This window comes from Somniosus microcephalus, chromosome 11, assembly GCF_052327205.1.
Source record: "Somniosus microcephalus isolate GS21.2 chromosome 11, FLI_Smic_1.0, whole genome shotgun sequence".
Classification (NCBI taxonomy): domain Eukaryota; kingdom Metazoa; phylum Chordata; class Chondrichthyes; order Squaliformes; family Somniosidae; genus Somniosus; species Somniosus microcephalus.
In genome coordinates, this window is record NC_140997.1 from 126599439 (window position 1) to 126621769 (window position 22331).

Consider the following 22331-nt stretch of genomic DNA (forward strand, 5'->3'; position numbering starts at 1 on the left):
TTCTGTTTTTATTTTTATTCTTGAGTTGTTATTTTTTTTGAAGCTGTTGGTCAGCTTATGCTGGTTTTCTAGGTTGGCGTGTATGATGATTGAGCGCCAGGTCACTGAACCAAATACTTGCCAGGTACATGAAAGGAAAAGGTCAGAATGGCAACTTCAGTTAACCGTGTTTTCCCTTCTGGACTACTTTTTTGTGGAAACGAGGGAGGATGTGCCAAGAGCAGGGAATGGCAGTTTACTGAAGTTTCTGTTTTAGTCACATCACACCAGTTATCTATCAGAACTGGGGATAATTGGCTTCTTAAGATAGCCAGTGGACAGAGCAGAAAGTGCACTGCAGGACTACAACTGCAGCTGTGTTAATTAGATCTCTTCGGACTCAACACATGAGACTGTACTGCAGGGCCTAACAGTTACCCAGTCTCTATATTAGCATCCTTCCTGACTGCTGCAGTGTGGCTGATCACCTCCCGAGGACCTGTCAGCACTTCTTTTCAGCTTCTTTAATAGATTTCATGTGTGCATTGTTCCGAGTGCCACATACCGGCCACTATTCTTTTACCCTTTCAAACATTTCATTGCAATGCTTGCTTGCCAATTAATGACTCTTGCTGTTTTGTTGCTCATGTGTAGCTGTCATAAAATAGCTTCTTCTGAGATGCACAACAATGCGATTTGCTCACCCCTTTCTCGGCTCCATTGCTTATTATGGATTGCAGACCTCCAAGATCACAGCATCATAGAAATGGCAAAAGTCATTTTTAAAGAAAATGTCCCTCAGTTTACCACTGTGCAAAATGTGAACTGTGGGAATTGCTGGCTTGTGGTTATTTTGGAGCTCAACTGATTAAACATTGTATTCATTTTAAAGTGTTTGGGAGTATGAGTAATCTTATGCCTTAAAAAAGCATTCAGCTTGGTACAGTATTAGTTTCTTTAATTTTGCCACAGTACATAAGGGATTAATAACCAGCTTCATTTACAGAAATCGTAACCCATCTTAAGTTAATAAACAATTGTTTGTCTGAAACTGGTGTCCAAGGGAGGAGCCAAGGCATTCAAATCAAATGCAAACATTTTGTGGCAACTTTATTCAAATCTTTTTTGATTGGCGGCTTTTTAAAAAATGTAATAGTTATTTAAATCTAGTCGAGCCTGGTCATTTGTTTTTTGAAGGCATTTTATCAAACTGCCTGGTTTAAATGAGAACCTGCCTGAAACATTCAAGGAGAAATAGTCCGTCAAGTTCTGTAGATGGTGAGAAAAGGAAAAGAAATGCTACATAAGAAAATGAATTATAGTCCAGTGCAATATGAGCTAGCCAAGCTTAACTACGGTGAAAATATGTATTATTGTCACTATTAGTTTGTTCTTTTATTACTTAATAAATTTGGTTATTAGTCTAGGTCAGTCTGGTGTACTGTTATCATCTTCCAAAGACGAGGAAGATCACCTGGTGGAACCAGTCGCTGAAATAAACTGAAAGTGGTTTTCTCTTTGTTTCATGGACACATTAAGAATTTATATATCTAATCTTAAAATACGAGCTAGGCCAATTAGCACAATCTTAAAATTAGAGCTAGACCAGTTAGGAATGAAATCGGGAAGCATTTTTTCCACACACAGGGTAGTGGAAATCTAGAACTTTCCTCCAGAAGGCTGTGGATGCTGCGTTAATTGAAATTTTCAAGACTGTTCAAATCCCCCCTCCATGGCACCATGGATTACTGTACCCCAACAGCATTTATACAATGCCTTGTACATCCTTGGGACATTCCAAGCATTTCACAGTTAATGAATCACCTTGAAGTGTAGGCACATTTGACAGCCAATTTGTGCACAGCCAAGCCCCACAGACAGCGAAGACATGAATAACCAGTTAATCTGTCTGTGATGTTGGTTGAGGGATAAATATTGGACAGGACACCAGGAGAATGCTGCAGTTCTTTGAAAAGTACTGTGGGATTTTTTACATCTATCTGAGCAGGGAGCTGGGGTCTGTTATCCAAAGAATGGCGCATGCATCAACACAGCACTCCTTCAGCACTGCACTGGTACCAGCCTAGATTAGCCCTGCAGTAGGGCTAGAATTTATGACCTTCTGACTGAGGTGAGTGCTACCACTGAGCCAAGCTAGGAAAGAATGACCCAGTCAGGTGTGATAGAATAAGTGTGACTGAGAAGTGTACAGAGAAGTGGTATATACTGCGTCCTTATGCAAGACTTTTGGTATGAGAGCCAGAAAAATTGGCCCTTAAAGTACACCTATTCTTTGGAGGTGCAAAACCCAGGAAATTTGAAAGTTGACCCCCTGTTAATTGTATTCAGGTGGTGTATATCAATTGGGTGTCAATTGTATTCAAGTGGGGACTGTCCTTTGGTCATATATATGGGAGAAGGCTTGGGAAGTGGGGGAAGCTTATCTTGCGGGTGCACAGTATGTAATGTGTCTCTGTAAATAAAGGCTTGTAAGTGACTGAAGACTAGGCTCCAGTATTCTATTCTTCACCATCTGGCTATCTGACTTTTACATGGTAGCAGAAAATGGTTGCCTAAAGGTGGAGGTTGGAAACTATGATTTTCTTTTTGGGACATAAAGTTTGGAAGTGTAATGGATATTGTGGAAAATGGCAGAAAGCAAGTTTAAATAGTCAAGGTACGATTACCCTCTGATCTTCTGAGTTTGAACCATATGACCAGTGGAAGAATAAGGTTGATATGTGGATACAGGTCACTACTCTACCAAAGAGGATACAAGGCATGGCCTTGGCGTTGTTGCTTCCTGAATGAGGTAAAATCAGAAGTAAGGAATTTTCTGGAGATGGATGCAACTCAGTTGGATAATGATGAAGATTTTGACTCATTAATAGAATTCCTGGATAAAATCTACAAGAAAGGTGGCCTATGAGTCCTCGTCAGAATTTGATAGATTTCAAAAAATGGAAGAGTATATCATGGACTTTAACAAATTGTACAAAAGTTGACCAGGTTTAATTTGGGAATCCCTGGATCGGCACTAGCGTTTAAATTACTAGATTATGCTAAGGTGCCTCATGGACAGGCAACTGGTCAAACTGGCGTCCAGCTCTCAGAAAAGGAGACTCTGTTGGATCAGATGTCTGCTGCCTTAAAAGAATTCCCGGGGAAACAGTCATTCCCTTCAGCCTTCATTGAACAAAAGAGGCATTCCGCTGTGACACATAGAATAGAAAGTTCAATGGTTACCAGGTTTCAAAATATTCCAGATACCGGACACAGGTGTCAATGTAACGGAAGGATTTAAGACAGACAGAATGATGATGAAAGCACGTACAGCAAATCTGGTTACATCAACAGAAGACAAAATTAGGGCAGTAATGATGGGCGAATGAATTCCAGGAATGCCCAAGAAAAAGGTCAATAGATGCTTTAAATGTGCCTGTAAGTATCACTTTGCGGCCAATTGTCCAGATCGAAGATGCAGGGTCTTTGAAATGACACATGCAGAAAGTAGTTCTGAGGAAGAGGATGAAGATAATGATGAACATGAACAGATTATACTGGTCACAAGGAGTTTTAATCATGTGATGAATATGTTAGTGGCGGACTCCTTTAATTGTGCGGTATTAGTGCATGTACTTCAACTGTATGTGGGGAAGATTGGTTAAAATGTTATCTTGATTCAATACGTTGTGATGATCGACTCAAGGTTAAGGAATATAAAAGTAGTACATGCTTTAGGTTTGGTGATGACAACACCTTGAGGTCACTCGAGAGTGGTAATTCCATGTAAGGTAGCTGGAGTAAGCCATTTTATAAGTACGGGTGTAGTCTCTAGTGAGATACCTATGCTTTTGAGTAAAACCTCCATGAAAAAGGCACAAATGAAACTTGACATGGAACACGATAAGGCAATTATTTTTGGGAAATCGGTTGATCTGCAGTTTACCCAGTCAGGACATTATTGTACCCCTTTAACAAAACCTGATGTTTCTCATCAGAATGTTAGGCAAGTATTAATGGCATCAGGTGTTAAGGATAAGGGAGAAAAAAAACAACTTGTCTTGAAGTTACATAGACAATTTGCCCACCCTACTTGTCAAACATGGCAATTAAAATGTAACGGTTCATTCCTCACGATTAATTGGAATTAATGATAAAATCTCAGACTCTGAGTAGTTGATAGAAGTAATGAGGCACCTTGAACCTCAAATGATCATGGTTTTTTTGAGGGTCCTGAGAACAAGGGCTGGACAGTGGGAATGTGAGTGATCATGACACACATGACATTTATCACAGCCACAGAACAATTACCCAAAGTGGATACAGGGGTGACATATGTTCCAGAAGGGACTAATGAATGGAGCGATGCAACAATTTTCAGACGTGCAGGAAAAGCTACTGGTAGGTTTAAATTTTGGTTGAATGTTCAGGATGATGGCCAAGAAGCAAGGTCCATGGACTGGCAGAATGGAGTGAAAGTGGAAAGTAAGGAAGTGCAGTACAAATAGTGATGGGGAGCCCGGGAGTGACTCTTGCATCAGAAAACAATCACAAATTAGAGAAAGAGCCTCTGATAGTGCAAGAGGGAGATCTCACAGTAGTAGTTCCTACAGACATAGTAGGGAAAGTAAAGGCCGTAACTTAAATAGATCAGACAATGAAACAAAGACCACAGAACAGTCACATAACAGAACTCGAAGTAGAAGTCCTCATGATTGTGAAGTTTTGTTGGCTGCCAATAAACCTGAGGATAAACGTGTAAGAGAGGCAAAACAAAGGGAGTTAGATAGTTGGAAAGAATTTGGAGTTTACTCTGAGGTACCAGGTAAGGGTCAACCAGCTTTGTCGCATAGATGGTTATTAGGCTAAAGCGAGGTTGGTAGCTAACATTTGCATGTTGATTTATCATTGGCCCGCAGGCATCTGTAAGGAATACCTATTATTCACGTGATCACATGCTGAGTTGTCATTGGCCTGCAGGCATCTGTAAGGACTGCTATTGTTTAGAAGACCCAGGGGCCCTGACTCCATCTTGTCCACATGGTGCTATATTGATTGAGAAAGCTTACAGACCTGATGCTTCATTAAAAGAGTTTAAACTGTAATACTCCGTTGTCCTGCAATTTATTAGTTTTGTACAAAGTGTGCAAAACAAGACGTGGTGTCAGAACAGGGATTTGAAATGGACATTGTTGGAGCTCCCTTACCTCGAATGAATTGGGAATCTTTGAACTTACCTAGAGAATGGAGCAAGTTCAAGCAACACGTGGAGTTGATGTTTTCGGGTCCACTGAAAAGCAAAGGGGAGGAAAAAAGATGCAGCTACCTACTCCTGTGGATCGAAGAAAAAGGGAGAGACATTTTTAACACATGGTGTCTCACCGCAGATGAAGCAAAGGTACTGAAAAGTTATTTTGACCGTTTTGAAGCATATGTGATGCCCAAGACAAATACGATATTCGCTAGGTACAAGTTTCAGGAGAAAGTACAAGGAGCTAGTGAGTCGTTTGAACAGTTCGTGACTGAGTTAAAACTGCTGGTAAAAGTCTGTGAATATGCAGATAAAGATGAGATGGTCAGAGACTGCATCGTGTTTGGAATACATTCAGCTAAAGTGAGAGAGAAACTTTTGAATGTTGGGTCCGGGCTAACGCTGGACATAGCTAGATCGCACGAGATAGCCCAAGCACAGTTGAAAACCATAACCAGCGCCACGAACGGCTTGAGTGAACAGACAGTGCACGCAGTTAATAGACACACACCAAAGAACACTGCCCAGAGAGCGCGTTTCAGAGTTCTAAAAATGGGCGACACAAACATAAAACACTTCAAAAACTGTGGATATTGTGGAAACAACTGGCATGGAGAAAAGGAGTACTGCCCTGCCAAAGGAAGGCAATGTACTAAATGCGAGGTTATCCACTTTGGGGGTAAAAACAGGAGGGTAGATTATTATCTAAATGGCAATAGATTGGGAGATGGGGAAGTGCAGAGGGACCTGGGTGTTCTTGTGCACCAGTCACTGAAGGAGAGCATGCAGGTGCAACAGGCGATTAAGAAGGCAAATGGTATGTTGGCCTTCATATCAAGGGGGTTCGAGTATAGGAATAGGGATACCTTACTACAGCTGTACAAGGTGCTGGTGAGACCGCATCTGGAGTATTGTGTACAGTTTTGGTCGCCCCATCTGCGGAAGGATGTTCTTGCCATGGAAAGAGTGCAGCGGCGATTCACCAGGCTGATACCTGGAATGGCGGGAATGACCTACGAGGAGAGATTGAATAGTTTGGGCTTGTACTCACTGGAGTTTAGAAGATTGAGAGGGGATCTCATCGAAACATATAAAATTATGGCAGGCCTGGACAGGCTGAATTCAGAGAGAATGTTTCCAATGGCAGGGGAGCACAGAACCAGGGGCCACAGTCTAAAAATAGCGGGCAAATCATTTAAAACAGAGATGAGGAAGAATTTCTTCACTCAAAGAGTGGTGAGCCTGTGGAATTCCCTGCCACAGAGGGCTGTGAAGGCTAATTCAATAAATATTTTCAAGAGAGAATTGGATATATTTCTGAAGGCTAAGGGGATTAAGGGTTACGGAGAAAAGGCGGGGACGGGGTACTGAACTGGTAAGATCAGCTAAGATCTCAGATGAAGATCAGCCATGATCTCATTGAATGGCGGAGCAGGCTCGAAGGGCCGAATGGCCTACTCCTGTTCCTATCTCTATGTTTCTAAATGTGGTAAACGGAACCATTTTGCTAAAGTTTGCAAGACTGTTTTCGGAAAAGCAGTACACACAGTGAGTGACTGCCAGATAGAGAGCCAAATGCAGAGGAACTGTTTATTGATTCTGTGTCACAGAAAAAACAGATTTCAGAGACTGAGCAAGCTTTTGCCGATATTGAGATAGGAAAACAGGGCAAAGAGCTTAAGTTTAAACTAGACACTGGATCTCAGGTTAATGTAATTCCTCTGAGTGAGTATCACAGCTTGAAGGATGAGTGTGAGCTACAGCCCACCTCACGCAGACTGACCAGCTATGGGGGTGAGCAGCTCATTGTAAAAGGCACATGCGTGATGAAATGCAAATACAAAGAAAGCGACATGATGTTGAACTTTTACATTGTTGACACTCAAGCACCTCCAGTGCTAGGTCTAAAGGCATGTTTAGACATGGACCTCGTCAAGCTAGTGCTATCGTTGACAGCACCAGTTGAGAAGCAGACAGTCATGGAGGAGTTTGCTGACGTTTTCAAAGGAATCGGACTATTCCCAGGTGAATGCACTATTCACCTTGACCCAGCAGCAACCCCTGTGGTTTGCCCACCGAGAAGGACACCCCTTGCTCTACGTAGTCGCCTGAAGGAGGAGCTGCAGAGCATGGAGAATACAGAAATCATCGTCCGGGAAACAGAACCGACAGAGTGGGTCAACGTGTTAGTAGTGGTTGAGAAACCACGTACAGGCAAGCTCAGAGTTTGTCTCGACCCCAGAGATTTGAACAAGGCTATCAAACTCCCTCACTACCCTCTACCAACGCTAGATGACATCACACCCAAGCTAGTGGGAGCATGTTACTTCAGTGTAATGGACGCACGATCAGGATACTGGACTATCAAGCTCACGGAAGAGTCACCTAAGCTAACCACGTTCAACACACCATTTGGACGCTACCGATTTCTGCCTTTACCGTTTGGTCTTATATCAGCTCAGGATGAATTCCAGCGGAAGATCGACGAAACCTATGAAGGCCTCGACGGAGTAGTCGCAATCGTAGACGACATCCTCATCTATGGCAGGAATAGGGAGGAACACGACAGGAACCTCCGTGCGATGCTACAAAGATCACGGGAGAAAGGTATCCGGTTCAACCCAGAGAAAAGCGTAATCGGATCCACCGAGATCAGTTATTTTGGGCATCGCCTCTCAACTGATGGCATTAAGCCGGATCCAGAGAAAATCGCCGCCATCAAGAAGATGGAGCCACCGAAGAACCGCGCAGAGCTAGAGACAGTACTAGGCATGGTTAACTACTTAGCCAAGTTTGCCCCGAGCCTCTCCGAAATCAACGCACCCATGCGTCAGTTGCTCAAACAATCCAATGAGTTCCTGTGGGACAAAGAACATGACGCAGCATTTCAGAAAATGAAAGACCTAATCACCAGAGAACCAGGACCGGTTCTTGCCTACTTCGACCCCAACAAAGAGCTCAGACTACAAGTGGACGCGTCAAAGTACGGACTAGGCGCAGTATTACTGCAAGAAGGAAAGCCCATCGGCTACGTTTCCAGATCTCTCTCAGACAGTGAAATCAACTATGCTCAAATCGAGAAAGAGCTATATGCAATTCTGTTTGGATGTAAGCGTTTCCACCAGTACGTCTATGGCCGACAAGTCATTGTGGAATCCGACCACAAGCCCCTCGAGTCAATCATGAGGAAACCACTAGCCGCAGCCCCACCAAGGCTACAGAGAATGATCCTTCAGCTACAGAAGTACGACTTCACAATCATTCACCATCCAGGCAAAGACATTCCTGTCGCAGACACGCTTTCCAGAAAGTCTCTTGGCTACCAGGACAGCAGCCTCAGTGAAGGCATGGATGTGCAGGTGCACATGGTGTACAACAGCTTACCTGTGAGTGACTCAAAACTGAAGGAGATCCGAGCAGCAACAGAGAAAGATGCACAACTCACACTGCTGAGCAAAGTCATACATGAAGGATGGCCTGAGGAAAGGAGGAAATGCCCTTCGAGCATATCTGAATTCTGGAACCACAGAGACGAACTGTCACAAATCAACGGAATCGTCTTCAAAGGGGAAAAAATCGTCATTCCTACCAGTCTCAGAAGAGATGTTGAAAAAAATTCATGCTGGACATATGGGCATGGAAAAATGCAAACAAAGAGCACGTGACATTATGTTTTGGCCCGGAATGTGCAAATACATTGAGGACATTGTCGGAAAATGTTCCATTTGTCTAGAACGCCGCCCATCAAGTGTCAAAGAGCCCATGATACCTCACCGTATCCCAGACAGGCCCTGGCAGGTCGTCAACTGCAAGCAAGTGCATGCAAAATGTGTACAGAGACAGCAACACCAAAAGAGATACTATGACAGGTCAGCTAGACTACTGCCGCCGCTGCACAATGGAGAATCCGTCAGAATCCAGGAGCATGACTACTGGAAGCCAGCAATCGTCATCCAGCCAGCTGACACTGAACGATCGTATCACGTCCGCACCCCAGAAGGACAGGTGTACCGCCGCAATCGCAGGCACCTCCTGAACACCAAGGAACAACACCGCCATTCCGACGAGAGGTCAAGCCTAGAGTTATCCTTGACTTGTGAACTGCCAAAGGGTGTAGGCAGATCCCTGCCCTAAAGAAAACTGTACATCGTTATTGAAACGTTGAGATGTTTTCAGTGCTAGTTAAATGTTGAGTTTACTTATATGTTGATGCTACTGAGAACATTATGTAGAAGAAAGGTTCAAAAGTAATGCATAACATTTTTCTTTTAAAAGAAAGGGGATGTAACATTTGCATTTTGATTTATCATTGGCCCGCAGGCATCTGTAAGGAATACCTATTATATTCACGTGATCACATGCTGAGTTGTCATTGGCCTGCAGGCATCTGTAAGGACTGCTTTTGTTTCGAAGACCCAGGGGCCCTGACTCTATCTTGTCCACACAGTGCTGTATTGATTGAGAAAGCTTACAGACCTGATGCTTCATTAAAAGAGTTTAAACTGTAATACAGGTAGACTATCCTTTATCCGAAAACCTCGGGACCAGCCGAGTTTCGGATAAAGGAGAATTTCGGATTTCGGAAGTTGGGTCGGCGGGGGGTCGTGCGCACGACTTACGCTGACGCTCAGCGTAAGTCAGTCGGGGTCGGCGGGGGTCGGGGCCGGCGGGGGGGTCGGCGGTTGTCGGGGCTGGCGGGGTCGGCGGTTGTCGGGGTCCGCGGGGGGGGATCGGCGGTTGTCGGGGTCGGCGGTTGTCGGGGCCGGCGGGGGGGTCGGCGGTTGTCGGGGCCGGCGGGGGGGTTGTCGGGGCTGGCGGGGTCGGCGGTTGTCGGGGCCGGCGGGGGGGTCGGCGGTTGTCGGGGCCGGCGGGGTCCGCGGGGGGGTCGGCGGTTGTCGGGGCCGGCGGGGGGGTCGTGCGCATGACTTACCCTTTATCCGAACTTCCGAAACCGGAACCCTCTAAAAACCGAAGGTTTTTTCGTTCGTACGCACGACTTACGCTGAACGAAAAAACCTTCGGTTTTTAGAGGGTTTCGGTTTTCGGAAGTCCGGATAAAGGGTAGTCTACCTGTACTCCGTTGTCCTGCAATTTATTAGTTTTGTACAAAGTGTGCAAAACAAGACAGTGGCTAGGGGTTTTGAAGAGAAACTGGGTGATACAGATGTTAGAGTGGACTCTCCCACTGCTGGAAAAGTAACCTTAAAAATCTTTTTTGGCTCTTTTGGCCACATATTCATGGGAGTGTAGGTCAATTGACAGAAGCTGCATTTCTGCAGAGCGATACTTTTCAGAGAGAAGTGTTTCTGAAATCGCCTAAAGAGGCAGCAGATGCAGAAGGAAAACTATGGAAACTAAACAAATGTGTCTGCCTGAATGATGCTTTCAGGGTGTGGTATTTTTCGGTGAGATCTGTTTTGCTGAAAATAGGTTGTGTTCAACTAAAATCAGATCCCACAATGTTTTATTGGTACCATAAAGGACAACTTTCAGGCATCTTCACGATGCATGTTGATGATTTCTTATGGGGTGGTACTGCGGAATTTGAGAAATTCGTCATTAATGAGAGTAGAGTAGAATTTAAAAATTGGGAGTCAGGCCTGTGGGGCTTTTAAATATATTGGTAGAGATATTAAGCAAAATGGGACTGATGATTTTAAATCAACAGTCTTATTTAGAGAGTACAGTAAACTCTTGTTTAAACGGCACTTAATCATCCGGAATTCTCTGATAACCGGCAAAATTGATACTCAGAAAACAACACCTCAATAACCGGAAATGTTGCCGAGTCCGAGTCTTAGTTTCTGTTTGCTTCAGAATATTGAGAATGGCAGCTACTTTAGAATTGAATATGTGTTTTCCAGAGACTCAATGGATGAGTTCATTTTTCAGTATGTTACTGTGTCATATAGACTAGGGAAGTCCCAGGTTCTATTGCCGATTTGATGTGAAATTGATTTTCTAAAATCACTGGATTCTCTTGGGATGCTGAGAAATTTCTTTTTAAAACTTACGGGGTTTGTTTTTTGCTGTTCTCTGCTCATCATTGTAACAAATGACAGTGCTGGGAAATGGAGCACTTTTTGGTGAGAGAAGTTAACATCAAGGACAGTCAGATTATGTACTCAATCCCTGTTGGGGAGAAAGAGCTGAATTTTCTCCATTTGGAGGTTTACAGGTGCGCGTTAACCACCCAATGGATTCATGGCTGTCAGGTGATAGGTCGGAAATCTTCAGTTGTATAGGGAATAATATATAGTTGGTAGGGAATAATAAATACTTCATAGGGACTTACCCAGAAGAAAAAGGTGACTGGCTGTTGGTGAGTGAGGTAGAGATTGAAATGTAAGCTGTATGGAAGGCATTGGTGTGGATAAGTTACTTGGAGGGCAACGTACATTTGCCAGTGAAAGCTGAAAATTGATGTCCAGATAAGGATTATACCAGATAAAAGTTGGTCATGTTATGTAAATAGCATTCAAATCTTATTTTATTTTTGTTTGTTTTGTTTACCGTGTTATCGGTAGATACACCTCTCTGTTATCCGGAATTTTCAATCAACCGGCACCATCCCGGTCCCGTCGGTGCCGGATACGAAAGAGTTTACTGTAGCTCCCATCCCGGTTAGTCGGACTAGGTCATCACAGAACGTTGATGTTATAAATAAGCGACAGAATTGCAAAGCTTGATTGGTCAGTTGAACTGGTTGTGTACTTAGACTAGACCAGATGCTAGTTTTGATGCTTTGGAGTTAAGTACTTTAATGAAACACCCCATAGTAGAGAATATTTCAAGGGCAAATAAAACATTACAGCCATGAAATTGGGCCTGTTTGCGCCAGCCAATAAGGCTGGTTTGGATGAAATAATGGTGGCCGCCTTGCTTGTGCCCACTTCTGGCGGGTCCCATGGTGGCCACCATTTTGGTCAGGTTGGCAGCGCTACCATTGCCTGCGCTCATTGCAGATATGGAAATGAGGCAGATCATGACGTCAATCAGCGTCCAATCCATGATTGACTCATGATCTGCCATTTTGGGCGTCGCCATTCCTTTTACTGCCCTCTCCAAATCACGACCAGCTGAACATGCGTTCAGCAACAGGAAGGACCCCACCCCACCAGCACTATTTAAAGGGATCATCACCACTTCCTGCTGACATAGAAACATAGAACATAGAAAAATAGGAGCAGGAGTAGGCCATTCGGCCCTTTGAGCCTGCTCCGCCATTCAATATGATCATGGCTGATCCTCTATCTCAATACCATATTCCCACTCTCTCCCCATACCCCTTGATTCCTTTTGTATCTGGAATTCTATCTATCTCCTTCTTAAATATATTCAGTGACTTGGCCTCCACAGCCTTCTGTGGTAGAGAATTCCACAGGTTCACCACCCTGAGTGAATAAATTTCTCCTCATCTCAGTCCTAAATGTCCGACCCCGTATCCTGAGACTGTGACCCCTCGTTCTAGACCCCCCAGCCAGGGGAAACATCCTCCCTGCATCCAGTCTGTCTAGCCCTGTCAGAATTTTATACGTTTCAATGAGATCCCCTCTCATTCTTCTAAACTCTAATGAATACAGGCCTAGTCAACCCAATCTCTCCTCATACGACAGTCCTGCCATCCCAGGAATCAGTCTGGTGAACCTTCGCTGCACTCCCTCTATGGCAAGTATATCCTTTCTTAGGTAAGGAGACCAAAACTGTACACAGTACTCCAGGTGTGGTCTCACCAAGGCCCTGTATAACTGTAGTAAGACATCCTTGCTCCTGTACTCTCATCCTCTTGCAGTGAAGGCCAACATACCATTTGCCTTCCTAACTGCTTGCTGCACCTGCATGTTTGCTTTCAGTGACTGGTGTACAAGGACACCCAAGGTCCCTTTGTACATCAGCATTTCCCAATCTAGCACCATTTAAATAATACTCTACCTTTCTGTTTTTCCTAGCGAAGTGGATAACTTCACATTTATCCACGTTTTACTGCATCTGCCCACTCACTCTACTTGTCTAAATCGCCTTGAAGCCTCTTTGCATCCTCCTCACAACTCACAATCCCACCTAGTTTTGTGTCGTCAGCAAACTTGGAGATATTATTTGGTTCCCTCATCCAAATCATTGATATATATTGTGAATAGCTGGGGCCCAAGCACTGATCCATGCGTTACCCCACTAGTCACCGCCTGCCACCCTGAAAAAGACCCATTTATTCCTACTCTGTTTCCTGTCTGTTGACCAATTTTCAATCCATGCCAGTATATTACCCCCAATCCCATGTGCTTTAATTTTGCACACTAACCTTTTATGTGGGACTTTATCAAAATCTGAAAATCCAAATACACCACATCCATTGGTTCTCCCTTACCTATTCTACCAGTTACATCCTCAAAAAAACTCCAGTAGGTTTGTCAAACACGATTTTCCTTTCGTAAATCCACGTTGACTTTGAATAATCCCGTTATTTTGTAAGTGTCCTGTTATCACATCCTTTATAATAGACTAGCATTTTCCCTATTGGTTAGTTTGCTCCTCCTCAGGGAACAGCACCAACCGCTGTACATGGCCTTCTTTGATCTCACAAAGGCCTTCAACACTGTCAACCGTGAGGGATTATGGAGTGTCCTCCTCAAATTCGGCTGCCCTCAAAAGTTTGTCACTATCCTCCGCCTGCTTCACGACGACATGCAAGCCGTAATCCTGACCAACAGTTCCACCATAGACCCAATTCACGTACGAACCGGGGTCAAGCAAGGCTGTGTCATCGCACCAACGCTCTTCTCAATCTTCCTTGCTGCAATGCTCCATTTCACCCTCAGTAAGCTCCCCACTGGAGTGGAGCTAACTTACAGACCAAACGGGAAACTGTGTTCAACCTCCGTCGCCTCCAGTCCAGATCCAAGGTCGTCCCATCCTCTGTCATCGAATTACAGTATGCAGATGATGCTTGCGTCTGCGCTCACTCGGAGGTCAAACTCCAAACCATCGTAAACACCTTCACCGAAGCATATGAGAGCATAGGCCTTACACTAAACATCCGTAAGACAAAGGTCCTCTACCAACCTGCCCCGCCACACAGTGCTGCCCCCTGATTATCAAAATCCACGACAAGGCCTTGGACAACATGGACCACTTTCCATACCTCGGGAGCCTACTGTCAACAAGGGCAGACGTCGACGACGAAGTCCAACACCGCCTTCAGTGTGCCAGTGCAGCCTTCGGTCGCCTGAGGAAAAGAGTGTTTGAAGACCAGGATCTCAAACCCGGCACTAAGCTCATGGTCTACAGGGCAGCAGTGATACCTGCCCTGCTGTATGCCTCAGAGACATGGACCATGTACAGCAGGCACCTCAAAGCAGTGGCGAGGTACCACCAACGCTGCCTCCGCAAGATCCTGCAAATCCATTGGCAGGATAGGCACACCAACGTCTGTGTTCTTGCTCAGGCCAACATCCCCAGCATCGAAGCTCTGACCACGCTCAATCAGCTCTGATGGACGGGTCACATTGTCCGCATGCCCGATACGAGACTCCCAAAACAAGCGCTCTACTCGGAGCTCCGGCATGGCAAGAGAGCCCCAGGTGGGCAGAGGAAACGCTTCAAGGACACCCTCAAAGCCTCCTTGAAAAAGTGTAACATCCCCACCGACACCTGGGAATCCCTGGCCCAAGACCGCACAAAGTGGAGGAGAAGCATCCGGGAAGGCGCCGAACACCTCGAGTCTCTTCGCCGGGAGCAAGCGGAAGCCAAGAGCAGGCAGCGCAAGGAGCGCACGTCAACCTGTCAACCCAAGCACCCCACCCACCGCCACTTCCACCACCGTCTGCCCCACCTGTGACAGAGACTGTTGGTCCTGCATTGGACTAATCAGTCACCTGCGAACTAATTTTTTAATGTGGAAGCAAGTCATCCTCAGTTCCGAGGGACTGCCTAAGAAGAAGAATAGACTGTAGCATTTTCCCTATTGGTTAGTTTGCTCCTCCTCCCCACAGAACCTGCACTGGTCCACAAGGGTTGCAAGAAACTCAAATCTATTGGACAAGTGCAGGGACTGAGGCTCCTGCAATACTACCTCCTGGATCCCTGTACCTGCCTCACTCGCAGTCACACCCTCCTGTCCCTGACCACGTGTCAATTCTTAAGTATTTAATCTAAGGGGTGTGGCAGTCTCCTGGAGCAAAAGGTCCAGGTAACTTTCTCCCTCCCTGATGTCTTGCTTTTTCATTTCTACTGGCTCTGTGTAAGTTTGTGCAACTCTTCTGAGCTTTCTGCAGTTATTTAAAGTTGGCAAGGTGATGGAGTTTTGCTATAAGTGGAGAATGCCTTGCTTCTCATTTAAAGGGTTCTGCTCACACCACTTGCTCCCAGTCATGGGGGCTCTACTTGCAGTCCCCCTCGCGCTCGAGTATGACAGAAAGATGGCGCGGAGGCAGCGAGGAAGAGGACAAGAGGAGGAGCAGGAGGGATCTCTGCAGGAGGCCTAGGATCTTCCGAGAGCACTTCTGCTATCTGCACTTAAGCCAGGAGCAGTGTATTAGGAAGTTCTGCTTCACCAAGGAGGTGGTCACAGAACTCTGCCACCTCCTGCAACCAGACCAACAACCTCAGAGCAGGGCAACGATGGCGCTGCCAGTGGCCCTCAAGGTCACCATAACCCTCAATTTTTTTCACCACTGGATCCTTCCAGTCTGGAGCAGGAGACATGGCTAACCTCTCCCAGTTCGCTGTCCATCGCTGCACCCAGGAGGTCACAGAGGCTCTGTACTCCAGGAGAAGGGACTTCATTGTCTTTTCTCTGAACAGAGAGAAGGAGGAGTAGCGCGCATGTGGCTTTGCCAGGATATCGGTGTAGGGCGCCATCGACTGCACACACGTGGTTTTGCGGGTGCTGTATACCAATCCTGAGATGTTCCATAAACGCAAAGGTTACCACTCACTTATATGTGCAGTTGTTGTGTGACCACGCCCACCACATCATGATGGTGAATGCCCAGTATTCTGGCAGCAGTCATGATGCCTTCATCTTGTGCCAATCCGGTGTGCCAGGAATCTTCCAGCAACCACGTCAAACCCGAGGGTGGCAGCTTGGAGACGAGGGCTATCCACTCTACACCTGGCTGATGACTCCCCTCCACAACCCCACCACTCATGGCCAGCAATCATATAATGAGAGCCATGCTGCCACGAGGATCCTCATCGAGCAGACCATCAGGGTGCTCAAGCAATGATTCTGCTGCCTTCCTTGACCGCTCAGGAGAAGCCCTCCAGTATACGCCGGAGCGCGTGTCCCATTTCGTGGTGATTTGCTGCATGCTCTGCAACTTGACCATCATGAGGGCGCAGTCCTTGCCACCATAAGTTCCGGGACAACTTCGGGAGGAGGAGGGGTAAGAAGGGAGGAGGCAGGCAGCAGATCCCCGTTCTGGACGGGCTGTTCATGAGCACCTCATCAATCTCTGGTTCCAATGAATGAAACCCCAGATCGCCGTTGACTTTGGGCCGCTTCCACTTGTGCTGTAATGGAAGCTGCGACATCGCCCATCATACCCAGCATCATGGTTGGTCCCTCAATACCTCCTCTCTGGTGAAGAAGGCCCAGCAGCGCCTATATTTCCTAAGGAGGCTGAAGGGATGTAACCTGTCACCCCTGAGCCTCTCTAACTTTTACCGCTGCACAATAGAGAGCATCCTGACGAACTGTATCACAGTATGGTATGGCAGCTGTAGCTCCTATGACCGGAAAGCCCTGCAGCGGGTAGTCAAAACTGCCCAACGCATTACCGGCACCCAGCTACCGACCATAGAGCACATATACCAGAAACGCTGTTTACGGAGGTCACTGACCATCATCAAAGACCCTACCCACCCCAGCCACAGTCTGTTCACCCCCCTGCCATCAGGGAGACGCTACAGATGTATTCGCACCCGAACGACCAGATTTAGGAACAGCTTTCCCAGGGCTGTCATCCTACTGAACTCCACAAATAAACTCTAAAGCCTGCACATCTGCCAATGTACTTTATTATGTTTATGTTAATGTATTACAAGCCAAATGAATGTTGAATGTTTAAATGTCTTAATCTAAATGTACACTCTCGGGAGCCGCAAGCCTACATTTCGATGTACTGCACTTGTGCACTATCAATGACAATAAAGTTGATTATTATTATTATTAAGTGCTCTAATGGAGCTGCCCATCACTTCCATCCTGGAAATCACGGGCTCCAAGCTCCACGCAAAACCCCGTGCAATGTTGGAGCTGGGCTCCTCCATGCTCCTAGACCATGACGACGCTCTCTGGCAGGTCTGTCATTGTACCAAGCATTTCTGTGTGCATGCTCACCACCCTTCTGAAGGCTGCTCCATCGAAGTCCTCATCTGAGTTCTCTCCAGCAGAATTCGTGTGCGACCTCGCCCTCGAATTTTGCGTGCTGCCTGCATTACTTTCAACGGGCGCGGGCAGATTGCACATTGCGATTCCCGTGCCTGTTTTCGGGCCTTATTTAATTTAGCCCCTAAAGAGGATAAAACCCCTGGTCCGAACAGATTACATTTGTGCATTTTAAAAGAATCTAGGGAAGAGATAGCAGAGGCACTATTATGCATATTTAATAATTTGTTAGAAAAAGCTGTAGTGCCAGAGGACTGGTGGATAGTTAGGGTTATACCTATATTTAAGAAGAGAGATAGAACACGTCCAGGGAACTAGACCAGTCAGGTTAACATCGGTAGGAAAAATAATGGAATCCCTACTAATGGAGAAAATAGAAAATCATCTAGAAACCAGAAATATAATACGGAATAGTCAACATGGATTTCAAAAGAGAAAGTCTTGCTTGATCAATTTCATTGAATTATTTGAGGAGGCAATGGAGAGAGCAGACAAGGGTAATGCAGTAAATGTAATATATCTAGATTTTCAAAAGGCCCTTGATAAGGTACCACATAATAAACGAATGAATAAGTTCAGAGCATGCGGAGTCAGGGAACAATTGACAGAATGGATAGCTAGCTGGCTGAAAGACAGAAAGCGGAGAGTAGGGGTAAAGGGTAGCTAGTTATTCAGAGTGGCAGAAGATGGGAATTGGAGTCCCACAAGGATCAGTGTTGGGAACACTTGTTCAGAATTTATATTAACGATTTAGACTTTGGAATCAAAAACAGAATTTCTAAATTTCAGACGACACCAAATTGGGAGGGATAGTCAATACTGAGGAGAAGAGCAACAAATCACAAGAAGATATTAATAAACTTGCAGAATGGGCATATAATTGGGAAATTAATTTCAACACAGATAAATGTGAGGTATTATATTTTGGTAAAAATAAGGAGGTCACATATTACTTGGGAAAATAAGAATCTAAATTGGGTAGAGGAGCAAAGGGATTTAGGAGTACAAATACACAAATCACTAAAAGTTGTGATGTAGCTCAATATGGCCATAAAAAAAGCAAACCAGGCACTAGGGTTCATTTCTAGAGGGATAGATTTCAAAAGGAGAGGTTATGCTAATCTTGTACCGAACCTTGGTTAGACCACACTTGGAGCACTGCGTGCAGTTCTGGTTGCCATATCATCATCATAAGGATATAGAGGCACTGGAGAGGATGCAAAAAAGATTTGCAAGGATGATGCCAGAACTGCGAGGTTATACCCTTCAATGAACAGGCTGGGTCTCTTTTTCTCTTGAAAAGAGAAGGCTGAGGAGTGACCTAATAGAGGTCTTTAAAATTATGAACGGTTTTGATAGAGTAGATACAGAGAGAGTGTTTCCACTTGTGGGGAAGAGCAGAACCAGAGGCCATCAACATAAGATAGTCACCAAGAAATAAAATAGGGAATGCAGAAGAAATTTCTTTACCCAAACAGTGGTGAGAATGTGGAACTCGCTACCATATGGAGTAGTTGAGGCGAATAGTATAGATGTATTTAAGGAGAAGCTAGACAAGCATATGAGAGAGAAGGGAATAGAGGGTTATGCTGATTGAATTAGATGAGGAAAGACTGGAGGAGGCTCGTGTGGAGCATGAATGCCGACATGGACTGGTTGGGCCGAATGGCCTGTTTCTGTGCCGTATATCCTATGTAATCCTATGTAAGCTTTTGGTCATCTGCCCTAATATCACCTTATGTGGCTCGGTGTTTGACAACGCTCCTGTGAAGCGTCTTCAGACGTTTTGCTACGTTAAAGGCACTATATAAATGTAAGTTGTTATTTTAGACATGAAAAATTTTGGTTACTGAAGGGAAGAAATGGTAGATGGTGCAAACTTTTCCAAAAGCCATTTTGAGTAATTTGATCGGTTCACCTTTATTTAACGGGTAGGTTGTTTTCATAAGTCCTTGTTAGTTTCTCACTGGCAGTTTTCTAGTCACTTTCCTCCCTTTTCAATTCTGATTTGTTGCTGATTTACTTTGAGCCAATTAACAAAGTATTACAGGAGTAGTACTTTTAATATTATAGATAGATATATTGATGAATCCATCCCAACTGGGACCTTATTGTGCAGCAAACGTGGTACTTGCCCAATGTGCTAAAAATGACACTTTCAGTTTAAAGAAAACAAAAACAGCAGTCAAAGTAAATCAGCATTTGAAGGAAAGGGTTAAAGACTGTCAGTAGATCATAGTACACAAATATATAGCAGGCTGACTTCCTGCAAGTTAATAAATCTCTTGGTATTTGTGCAAGCAGAGATTGCAAAATGATATGCCAATGGTTGCTAACTGGTTGCTAGGGTCTTTCCAGGCAGTCCATAGCAACAGAGTTGCTACCCTGGTGACATCATGCTGTAGGCTGGTAGTGTTAAGTCTGAAAATATGTCTGGCACAGACTGTCTCCTTTCAGATTTCTGCAGCCTGGGAGGGAGGTAAGGGGCCAGATCCACGCACACTCTCTGACACCGAACTGTTGTGTTTTTTTAAACTAAGCACATTAGCGTTTATATTTGACATTTAGCTGTGTAATGCAACAAGTAATGACTAGAGCCTTGCATAGTCATTTAAAGTAATGTGTATGGGCTGGAGACATGTTCTATCTGTGGGAAGAAAGGGGACTTTCACTTAAGTGTTTTGTACAGTGACATCATACAGTATTTTCATAGATTCTGCAGTTTGGAATTGAGCGAGTGTGCAGTTCTACTGATTACATTCTGCGGAGCAGACTGTTTCTCTCCACAGGCCTCTTCTGTGTGTAGCTCCCTAAGCATAGGCATCTGCTGTCTGCAGTTGGAATGATGCTTCTCGTACATGGTTAATATCGCTGTGCTTTTAGCTTTTACCTTACATTTTATGAGAAATTGTTCGCTGCTAAATAATGAGTACAGATACGTGAAGGCAAGTACTGTGCATTCCTGTTTGCAGTCTGAGGCCTACACAGAAAGGCTTCTTCTAGAGGAGTGATGATGAAGGTTTTTTTAGTTTTCAGTGCAGTCATGGTCTACTCCTGTATTTAATGAGCAGCCTGATGCATCACAAGGGAAGCAAATTACAGGCATAACAAGCAATTGGAAGTTAGTGAGTGCATACATCGACTTTCTAATATTGAATTTTTTTGTGTGGTTCTATATTTCAAGAATGGTGTTGAAATAGCTGAATCAACAAAGCTAGTTGAATGTTGAACTACATAGCCAAAACAGTAGAATATCCGTTAGAGGAGGTTATGATCAAGCTGTATAGCGCTCTAGTCAAACAACATATTGAATATTAGCCACCAAGAGGCTGGGCAGAGAAGAACTACAAGCATGATCCCTGGTGTCAGGGGTCTGAGCTATGCGAAAAGACTGGAGACACTTGGGGAGCAAAATTGGGTCGTGCTTCCTTTGGGGTGCTAACTTTGCTACTTTTAGCGCCCCCGTGCCCGAAATTCGCTGGTAGCGCCCCAAGAAGGAGGCAGGGCGCTACTGGAAGCGCTCCCTCTTTCTCTTGGGGCGCTGCGAGTAACGATCGCGGCGCTACATGCCGCGGTACTGCAGGCCTTTCTCCCCTTCTTAAAGGGGAGGGGCCTCACGCAGCGCAACCCAGGGCCCAGCTGGGCCACCAGGGATTGGAGTGCCGGCAAAAGAGCGCAGCTGGCACTCCGCGGGGGGTGGGGGCTACACAGGAGGCCAGGGACAGCAACGGGAGAAGGTGCTGGCAAGTGACCAGCAACAAAAATGGCTGCCCGGCTCCTCCCCTTTAATTTGCACCATCCCGGCCGCACATATGCCCCCCTGACCCTGTCGGACATAGCGTCCAGCGGTAAGTCGGGGTGCTACCGAAGATCGTGGCCGGGGCATGAGCGGGGCGCTACGCACGCGATGACGTCATCGCCGGTGGGGTGCTAACGGTTCCCACCGCCGCTAACCTCCTGCTGAATTTCCTGAGAGGCGTTAGCGGTGCCGCGGCCGGGCGCTAGTTGCTTTGCGACCCGACGGGAGGTGCAAATCAACTGAATTTTCCCCCTTGGAGTTTTCAATCGGGAAAGAAGGCATCTGGGAGCTGGTCTCATAGAAGTACATAAGCTATAAAAAAAAGTTAACCTGGAATATTGTGCCATAATTTGCTGTCAAAATAATGGTGAAGCTAATGGTGCTTGACATTATTTATGCGTAGATGGCACAGCAGCTTCAGGTGAATGGCAGATGCGAAGTTAAATGCGGAAATCCAAAAGTTACTATCTGAAATGTGCCGCGAAAAGGGCATCTCGCTCTTTGGTTCACCACTGACATGCATTGAATGGCCGTAGTTGCGCAGTAGATATGAACTAAACTCACCAGAGAAAGTTCACTCTTGTCCATTTCAGTCTAGTTACCCTTTTAACTACATGATAATTATTAATTGCTGCCAGTCAACTTCTCCGGCACTGAAAATGAACTCTTACCACCGTGGAGTCTCATTCCTTCAGGTCTTAATTGTTGGAGATTTTAAAAATGTCCAATTTTAAAGTTGCAATTTTTTATAACTTTTTCTTTTGTCTCTCTTTTTTCTCTCTTAATCCAATCTTTCTTTCCCTCTCTCTTTCTCATTCTGTACCTGACTTGACATTGAATTCACCCACTCTAATTACACTTCCTTCTCAATCCTTGCACTGGTCATTTCACAATCCTTCAATCTGATTGGT

At 45.2% G+C, this 22331-nt stretch overlaps 2 protein-coding genes across 3 annotated transcripts in view; both read left to right on the top strand.

The window, feature by feature from the left end:
- LOC147110875 (testis-expressed protein 264-like) overlaps positions 1–22331 on the top strand; it is a 1120589-nt gene that overhangs the window by 190263 nt on the left and 907995 nt on the right. The gene's annotated exons all lie outside the window — the stretch shown is intronic.
- LOC147110876 (E3 SUMO-protein ligase ZBED1) overlaps positions 1–22331 on the top strand; it is a 110435-nt gene that overhangs the window by 69847 nt on the left and 18257 nt on the right. The window contains exon 1 of one of the 2 annotated variants that reach the window (XM_086001243.1): positions 20071–20100. The exons of the other annotated variant lie outside the window; for it this stretch is intronic. The gene's annotated coding sequence lies outside the window, so the exon portion shown is untranslated. Of the gene's footprint in view, positions 1–20070; positions 20101–22331 lie in introns of those variants that run through there. 2 annotated transcript variants of the gene reach the window in all.